Source organism: Vidua macroura, chromosome 9 (genome assembly GCF_024509145.1).
Source record: "Vidua macroura isolate BioBank_ID:100142 chromosome 9, ASM2450914v1, whole genome shotgun sequence".
Lineage (NCBI taxonomy): Eukaryota > Metazoa > Chordata > Aves > Passeriformes > Viduidae > Vidua > Vidua macroura.
The window spans coordinates 2,764,434-2,774,095 of record NC_071579.1 but is presented as its reverse complement, the minus strand read 5'-3'; positions in this window follow the sequence as shown (position 1 = coordinate 2,774,095).

Here is a 9,662-nt window from a genome sequence, read left to right as displayed (position 1 = left end):
TTTTAAGGTATTTATATTATAGTGTAGTAAAAGCTGATAGGTTAAGAAACACTTATTATGTTTTGTAATTAGGAAATAGTTGAATTTTGATTGTGATGGTGTGAACTATAACATCTGTATTGTCTCAACCTTCACATGAGACTGAAAATGGAATAAAAGTTTTTAAAATGCTTCTTAGTTGTTGTCTTTTTGGGTTAGAAAAGAGTTTAATCTGACAAAATTGGTGTTTGGTGTGAGGAATAAAATATTGGTTAGTTCTGTGTTGTAAAATTGTATGAAGACATGAAAGCCTTCATTATATATTATATATTATATATTATATATTATATCTATATTATATATTATATTATAGCGTATAGAGTATGTATTAATTATATATTCTATACTGTAGTAGTATTAATAATAATTATAATGATAATAATTATAATAATGACAATAATAATAATAATAATAATAATAATAATATAATTTCTCTACAAATCTATTTCCCACACCTGGGCAGGAAGGGATTGTGGTGATAGTTCAGCTTTTCGTGGCTGACTCCGTTCTTCCTTTGAAGATAACAAAACCCCCAAGGTCAGTGCTCCCCAGGGACACTGAGGGATGGCAGGGGGCTGGCCTGAGCCAGGGCTGCACATCCTGAAGCACAGCTCAGCCTCCCCCTCTCATGCCCGTTATCTGGGAGGTCCTGATGCAGATCCAAAGGGCTGCCAGGGCTGTTTGAGGGGGTGAAAGGCTCCAGCCATGCCACCTCCCCTTTGGATGCTGTCAGGAAGCTGCTGGCAGAGCCACCTGCAGTCCCTGACACGGCTGATGTGCTGCAATGACAGACCCAAAACGGGGGGAGCCAGAGATCCAGCCAGAATCCTTCCCAAAGGGACACCAGTTCCTCACTCCACAGATTTCATTTCTCTAAAACATTGCATGCTTACAAGCGTGTGATCCTCTGGAAGGAAGGGAGAGTTTTTTACCTTGGGCCTTTTCCAGCTTTTTTGCAAGCTCCCAGATCTCTTCCCCTCCTCTGCTCCAGTGTTTTGCCACTCAGATCTCACCTGGGGGAGCTCAGTTTGGTCAGAAGGATTAAAATGAAAGTCAAGTCAGATGCTTGAGGTATCCTACCCTCCCCAAAACCCCCACTTATCCGTTTTACTCCAAGGTTTCCCACTGGTGTTTGCAGACACATGGATCTCTAACCACAGGGCTGCTGTTAATAGAAGTCAATGGGTGATGCATGGAATTACAAGTGCAGAATTTCCACGTCGATACCCTGCCCAGCAGTTAACCTGGGAGCACACCAGGCCCATCCCCATCTCTGGGTGGCTGTGTTCAGTCACACACCTTCAAGACTCACCTAAAATGATGAACATTCCCACAGCAGAGGATAGGATCCATCCTACCAAGCCAAAATCCAGTACCCTGCCTGCTCCACTGGCCTCAGGATGTTGGCACCCAACTCCAGGAAAGCTCCCCCTCACAGGTCACCCTGCCAGGAGCTGTCAGAACATATTTCAAGTCTCAGCATTCCATCAGTCTTGCAGGAGAAAAGGTCTTGCTGTGGGTCCGTGGCTGTGGACAGATTCTCTGCCTGGAGCAGCACATCCAAGGCCCAAGGGATGATCACTTCAGGGCCTTTAACCAGGTATTGATGCCTCAGGTTTGAGCTTTTATATTTTTCAGATTCTGTGCTGCTTTATTGTGTGGGTCTGGGCTTCACATGAGGGGATGGTGAGCTCTCTGCACAGAGCAGGGAGACAAAACAATTTCTTCTCCAGCTGGGGACCAAGGACAAATGATCCAAACCTCAGGCCCAAGAGCACAAACAACGTGGACTGGAGAGAAAAACAAGCAGGGTGGAACTTCATGGAAAAAAAGCTGGAATTGGACAATTAATTCCAATATGCAAATGGATCAGAACTTATAAAAGTGTCAGACCCCATGACCAGTTGTGCATTTTGTGACCATTTTGGTTCATCTTGGGTGTAGCCCTGGCTGGGCTCTTGTGCTGCCCAAGGTGGATCCATTGATGCCTTTAATAAATCCCTGCTTTATTCTTTAACTCTGCCTAGCCTCTGTTCTAGCTCAGACTTCACAAGGCATCAGTATCCCATCCTCATTCCCATCACAAGAGCACAAGAAGCTGAGGTTTGGTGCCATGACAAGATCATGATTGCTTCTCCATTCCAGAGAGATCCCAGTGGTGCTGGGGAGCTGATCCCTTTAGGATGCTAAAATTGGGAGCACTATCACTGCAAAGGGGGGTTGTGGGCATCTCTCTTGCAGCTCTCTGTATTACTTACATCACTAACAAAGCTGCCAGGAGTCTCTGAGTATGCACAGCTTTCCTACAGCCCAGGGCTGGGAGATTTCAAGTGTCATCCATTCTCTGTAGGGCTGTTTTTAATGCAGATACACCACAGAGCAATTGGGGAGGGTGGGCAAGAACCATCTCTGGGGAAAATAATCCCCCCCATCTGTGTCTTGTGGGGAGTGAGGAGCTGTCTGCTCTGTGCCTCAAGCCGAACTTCTAGTCTCTAGGAGGACAGACACTCTGGCAGCCTTGTAGGCTGGGATCTGACTCTCCCAGAGGGGGAAAAAAAAGGGCAATTTGATGATTTGCAGTGTGGTGTCCAGGACCTCCAAGGGGATGCTGTCAGTGCCACTCTCTGTCACCACTATGAAGGTGCCTCCCAGCTTTACAGGGGCAGGGACAGCTTCTCCCTCGGCAACTCAGGATTTCCAGCTGCATGTGAAAAAGCAGGTTTGTATTGTATGCATGCAAGATCCTAAACTTAGCGAGCAAGATGTTAATTTGGGAGGGGAAAATAGGCCATATTTACGTAACTGTGAAAAGCTGCAGCAAAGGCTACAGATCCAATGGGAGAGGAGCGTCTGCTCCCAGCTCAGGGCTTTGTGAGAGCTCCAGCAACTGCATATTCATCACCCCACACCCCAAAGAACCAGCTTTGAGGCTTTCCAGGCTAAGAATAGAGGGCTTGTTGTGTTTGCTGCTCCACGGGCCGGGTTTTGTCCGGGATTAGAGGCACCAGGGTGTGGAGCTGCGAATGGCAGCATCTCCTCCCGCCTGTGAGCTCCGGGCCCAGCAGGGATGGGGAGCACAGAATAAAGGGTGAATTCATTCCCAGCCACACAGGATGGCATTAGTGCTGGCCCTCTGCTCACAGAGACGTCCCCAGAACACGACTCCCTTGTGCACAAACAAAACCCAAGCGTTTTTCCAAGCAGGGCAGCTGGGGCAGTGCCACCACTGAAATTAGCAGCTCATCCTGGCTGTGAAGCTTGATGGCTTGGATCCACCTCGGGTCCCTTCAGGGGCAGACAGCTCCCTGCCGGCCTGTGACATTTCTTTCCCCTTCCACTCGCATTCTCTGCCCTACTTAAACCAGGTTGGGAATCCAGCAATCCCCAGCTTTGGAAATGGAAACCCCAGAGCCAGTCACTTCAGGGTTTTTCAGACAGCCCTGCACTTCAGAGGTCTTTCAGCTCCAGAAATCATCATGTGGCAGTGCTGGCACTGGCAGGAAGCAGCATGACACTGCTCCTTGTTTGGCTTTGGATTTGTCACCCTGGGACTCTGGGAAAGCCCTTTAAGGGCTGAACTGGGCTCAAAAATGGCAGCAAAGTCATTCCTGTGGGGAAACAAAGAGGAAAAGGACTGAATTGTGCAAGCTCCTCTGGCCTCTGGCTCCACTATTCCCTGAGCCTGGGGAATAGGGACTTATCCTAAAGCAGCAAGGGATGAGATTTCCAGAAAGGACGGTGACCCAGGGCTCTGAGTACCTGTAGCCAAGGGCAGCACTCATCACAGGCACTGGCTGCAGACAGCAGGATGACTCCTGTGCACCTGAAGTCCAGCCTAGGAGGTGAGGGAGACCACCACATCACAGACTGAAGGCTATGACTGATACGAGGTGTTGTTTTCAAATAAAAAAAAATTCTGGGGACAGAAATTGGTTTTTTGAAGCATGCAAGGAAGTACTCTGCAAAACATGAATCCCCTGAGAGAATGCACAGTCTCTGGAGAAGATCTTTCTTGCTAAAACATCACATAACACAGAAGTCTCTTGGGAAAAGACTCCCGAGATAACCTCTCTCCTAAAATAAATGCCTCTGGGAGCAACTGTCTCGGGGAAAAAAAAAAAAAAAAAAAAAAAAAAAAGTGTTCTAAAAGCTGCTATTGATTCTGTATTTACCCTCGCTGCAGCAGCAGCACGCAGAGCTCAGAGGTGAGCCATCATCTTCCAGTGCTCCTTCCTAATCAGCACTGAGAAGGATCCAGCAGCAATCCTGCTGCTCCCTCATTTCCTCCCCGATCACTCAAACCGACCCACTGTGAGCAGCAACTCCACAAAACGTGTCCTGGAGTTGTCTGGCAGCTTTGTGGAGCACGACAATGGGGCCATCCCATCTGCTGCTGTTTGTTTAGCCCTTGCATTGCTAAAGGAACATCTGGGAATGCTGCTGAGCCCCTGCTCAAAGAGCAGGGACATGTGGGTGTCTCCCTGCCCCGTGCTGTGTGACCCCAGCACCGTTTGGCAAAGGAGGAGAGGCCAAGAACCAAGTGGTGCCTGTCCCCTGCCCAGCCTGCTGTAATTAGCCACTCTCGTGATGCTGGCCACCATCCAGGCACTTGGCCAAACGCAGTCCAGACACTCTGACCCTGAGAATTGGCTCCAGTGCCTGAAAAACCATGTGCCAGTTCTGACTAAGCACCTGCAGGTTAATATAACTTTCACATTTCCATCAATGCAGCCCAGCAAAACCTAGAGCCACCCTGGCAACCAGCAGAAAGTCCCTCATAAACAGCCATGAATTGGGAAAGCCTGAAAATTCTCCAGGAAATATTCATGGAGCAACTGAGCACTGGGATCTGCTGCAGGGGGCATTGGAGACCAACCCTTCTGCTCCTGGCAATGCTACAGAGCCAGGAAAGATTCTTCGGATGTCTTTAGGAGAGGAAGGCCGAAGTATTCTAAAGCCTGGTCTAGCAGCTTGTTAAAACCTACCTGTCCTCACTGTGGTTTAAAGCCATAAATCTGTATTTATTGCCCAAATTCTGCATATCCTGCAGTCCCTTTATACATGACCAAGTACGTGAAAACAAGGTGACCCCCAGAGAGGGGGTCATATTTCAGGATGTTCCATCACCTGTCTTTAGCAGCAGGAACATGAGGTGTTCCTGAGACAAGAGGAGTTGATCCAGATCCATTCTGAGCTCCGGCTGATTTCAAAGACAGCGTGGATGCAATTCCCAGGAGTCCTGTGGACTTCAGGCAGCATCCACAGAATGCAATGAGGTACTGTGTGAATAACATCTCCCTAAAAATCCAGTATGGAGGACACGGTCATCCTCTGGAACTGTACAGTTAAAACCAAGAGAAACAGGCAATGAGATCAAGGGAAAAAAATAATGGACTTCCACAGCTACCTAAGCATGAGCATCTCTCTGTCTGGGAAAACAGATGGACAGAAGTGGAACAGAAATGGACACCTGCTAAAGAAGCTGGAGTGGTCACAGAGTGTCACAGCACCTCTGCATGGCCCAGGGCATCACCACACCCAGCACCCAAAGAGAACCCTATTCATTCGCCCACAGCAGTCTCTGCCTTCCCTGCTGGCAGGAGGAAGCAGCTTTTCTGTGCCAGACAGCACCCAGGCACAAGGCAGCAGTGAACAGCTCTGCTCCGACCAGCACGGACTGGGATTAGGGCAGGTGCAGGGTCTCCTCAGGAGCACAGCTCCAAGCCCCAAAACTGGGTATTCTGGGTGAGAGCAGCAGGAGGAGCCAGCAGTGTGTGTTTTGCTGTCTGCACCACAGTTTACACCCAGCGTGGTGTTTGCCTTTGCACAATGGGCTCAGTTTGTTGACTCTTGTTCAGCTTGTGACCCAGCGTCAGCAGCAGCAGCCTCTGCTGGCACAACAGCTGCTGCCTGCAGGGCTGCTTCCTCCAAATCCAGCATCTCACACTCACTGAGTGCTTCTCCCAGGTTTTCCATCACCATTTGTCAATTTATCAAGGCTCAAAACCTCTCCATAGGTTTTAGGAGAAAATTTACCTTTAGGACGAAACCTACCTTTAGGAAGAAACGTACCTTAAGTTTTAAGTTTTTCTGTTCTGCTTTGGTGTGCAGCTTTTAGCTTTATATCAAATGTTACTGGGATCTTTTCACAGGGAGGTGAAGACAAAACAATCCTATTCTAGCTGGAGACTCAAGGACAATCTCTTCAAACTTCAGGCCCAAAGCATAAACAACGTGAGAAGAGGAGGGTGGGCAAACAAGCAAGGAGGATGAAACTTCATAATTTGAAGGTATTAACTGGACAGTTAACTCCTAGATGCAAATGGACTAAAACTTATAAAAATTAGAGATCTTGTGACCAAGCTCTCTTTTGCTTCTATCTTGGAGCCATCTGGGTATTCTGCCAGGGTGTGGCCTTTGAAGGCACTTCAATAAATATCCACTTTATTCCTCTTAAGTCCATCTAGCCTCTGTTCCTGTTCCTTAAGGCAACACACTAGCCTACAGATTCTCAAATTTGTACTAGTTTGTTCACAAATATAGGAAAGAACATCTTTTATTCACCATCACAGACTGAATTAAATGACCTGAAAATACCCATTTAATTTACCTTATAGCAGCCTTCCAGAACCTAAAAGGGGCTTACAAGAAGGCTGGAGAGGGACTTGTCACACCAGCATGTAGTGACACAACAAGGGAGAATGGCTTTAAGCTGAAGGAAGAGCAATTTAAGAAGAAATCCTTCCCAGTGAGGATGATGAAGGCTGCCCCATCCCTGGAAGTGTTTAAGGCCAGGCTGGATGGGCCCTAAAAAACCTGGTCTAGTGGAAGGTGTCCCTGCCTGTGGCAGAGGGGTTGGAATGAGATGATGTTTAAGGTGCCTTCCAGCCCAAACCATTCCAGGAGTCTATGATCATCCAACCATTTTGCACCCAGTGTCATCCTGAGTCTGGCACAGAAAGACCATGCCCAAAAGAGCTGGGATTTGTCACATAATGTCTCTCCCACGGCAATGAGAACTTTTAATTTTGTCAGAGGATGACATTACTCTGGTACGAGATGACACTTCCCCAAACAACCACATGGTTTTACCTGTCCAGCACCTGCTTTTTTTTTAGGCTTTTTTTTCCTCCTGCAAGTGAAAATTAAACTGATCTGTAATTACACAGGTACCCTTTTTTCCTGTTAGAGACAGGTACCGAGTGAGTTTTACAGCAGTCAAGTTCCTCACCTATCCACCCAAATTTATCAGAAAGCACCACAAATTATTCTGAAATCACTTCAAAGCTCTTTATTGAAATTCCTGTCACCCAGGCAGCCTGATTTCCCAAAAGCCCTCTTGAATGTAATTTTTTCCCTCTGTTCTAAGCAAAGCCCTCACTATTTGTCATTATCACCAGCAGTGCTACTCAGCACTTCTTTCTCTTGAACTTTCTAACAATGACAACTATGAAAAATAACCATTTTGGCCTTCCTGACATTTTTTGATAGTTCTTTCTGTCCCCATGATTATCCCACATGGACATTAACAGCCTGAGGAGGAACAAGAGAAATGCTGACCTCATTTGTTGTGATTACCAGGACCACTGAAAGGAAGGGTTGTCACAGTCAGAACAAGTATTTCTTAAGTTAATAGACGATGATGAAGCAAAATGCATTTTTCCTGCAGGTTTAGAGAATAAACCAAGCCCAGGGTTACAAAGGGGAAGTGTTTTTAGTCACTGAGTAGTGGCACCTTTAGGTCAGTGTCACCAAAAGCTCATTCCCAACAGTCCAACACTCATCTATCATGAAATGTTATTGAGCAAATTTATCCAGCTCCAGGGAGGGAGAAAAACCCCCAAACAAACCTGCAGCAGTTCAAAAGCAAAGCCAAGTGAAATGCAAGAGTTGCCAAAGAAGTCATAATTCAAATTCAGCTCAATTAGAAACATCTCAGTGTTTTTACAGTGTTTGGTTCAAGTCCTGACTGTGGAGAACAAGGTGAGTGAAGCAATCCTCTCTTATGATGGACACAGCCTCCAGCAGGATTCTCATACTCAATTTTCCCTATCCTCCTGGCATACTTAATAAATAAATGAGCACCATACATCCACTTCTACATTAAATGACACTTCCTGATTATGAATTTGTTAAAATGACTGCAGTTTTCTATAACTGCACATTCTATGATGCCTATTCTTCTCTATAGGATGCATAGTATCACGGAATTTATAGATCTACACACAATTTGCACCTCTAGCTTTTAGTTCCCACTACTGTTAAAAGACTAAGGAAAAAAGCAGCAATCTCTTTTAGGATTTCAAAAGGAACAGTAACCCCCAGGAAAGCACACAAAAATCTTCTGTGTCACTGGCTATTTAAAGAACAGCTTCAGTATTTCCTACTGTTGCATAATAGATTTTGATTATTTTGACACTTTTCAGTATTTTTAAATCTTTTTAAGCTGGAGCCATGGGGAGGCAGCACAAATTAGCTGCACCTTATTTGATTTCTGTCAGCTAATTTCTATATCCTCCAAAGCTCAGTTATTTAGCCCTGCTCCTCACCAGAACTGCAGCAGCTGTTTTAGGAGGCCATGCAGTGTTCTGGGTCCAAAATCTGGTCCTGGTTGAAATAATGAAGGGCTGCTCATCAGGCACCCCTCAGATGCTTTGATCAGCGCTGCCAAGGAAGCAGTGAGGAGCAGAAAAAAGGGATGGAAATGACCTTGATGCGAAGAAAAAATGTCTGCAGGCTCCCAACTTCAACAGGAGGTTTTTCAGGTAGCATTTACAAAATTATAAACTCGCAGAAATTGCCTTTCAGAAAGCATCATTCCAGCTGAACATTCCTGACTACAGAGCACATTAATTCAGTCAGCACAGTGATTTAACTGGTGAGTCTACATTTAATAGGTGTTTATACTCATTAATATTTATCTCATCTTCCACAAATGAAATTAGTAACAGCATGCCAGAGATTTTCTCCACATGGCTCCTGCAAATGCATTAAACCCAGCTATCTCCAGAGGCAACTGTGGGCAGAGCTTGGCCCTGTGTGTTTCTGTGGCAGCTGTGCTAAAATTATGCTCCTCCCATTAAAAGAATCCTTTTTTTGCTGGATCTGGCTTTAGTTATACAATATTAACAGTGAAAATAGGAGCAGAGAATTCATGGCTTCATATGCTTTCAGTTTAAATTCTATTTAGAGAATTCTCAGGATTTTTACAAGACATCTTAAACATCCAAATCAAGCTCTCGCCTTCCATATCCAAATCAAGCTCTTGCCTTGCTTTTTTAATCCTTTCCGATGAATATGACAGGGTACCTTTTATTTAAACTCTTTCCTTGAAAAGAAGCATGGGAGGTTAGAGATGAGTGAGCTTGAAAGTACTCAGAGAAGGATGGAATGGTTTGGGTGGGATTTAAACAACATCTCACTTCACCCCCCCTGCTGTGGGCAGGACACCTTCCACTGTCCCAGGCTGCTTCAAGCCCCATCCAGCCTGGCCTTGGACACTTCCAGGGATCCAGGGGCAGCCACAGCTTCTCTGTGCCAGGGCCTCTTCACAGGGAAGAAAGTTTTGGAAGGCAACAATGAGGTCTCCTCCCCAGACTATTTCTGGGATGCTCCCTCTGGGA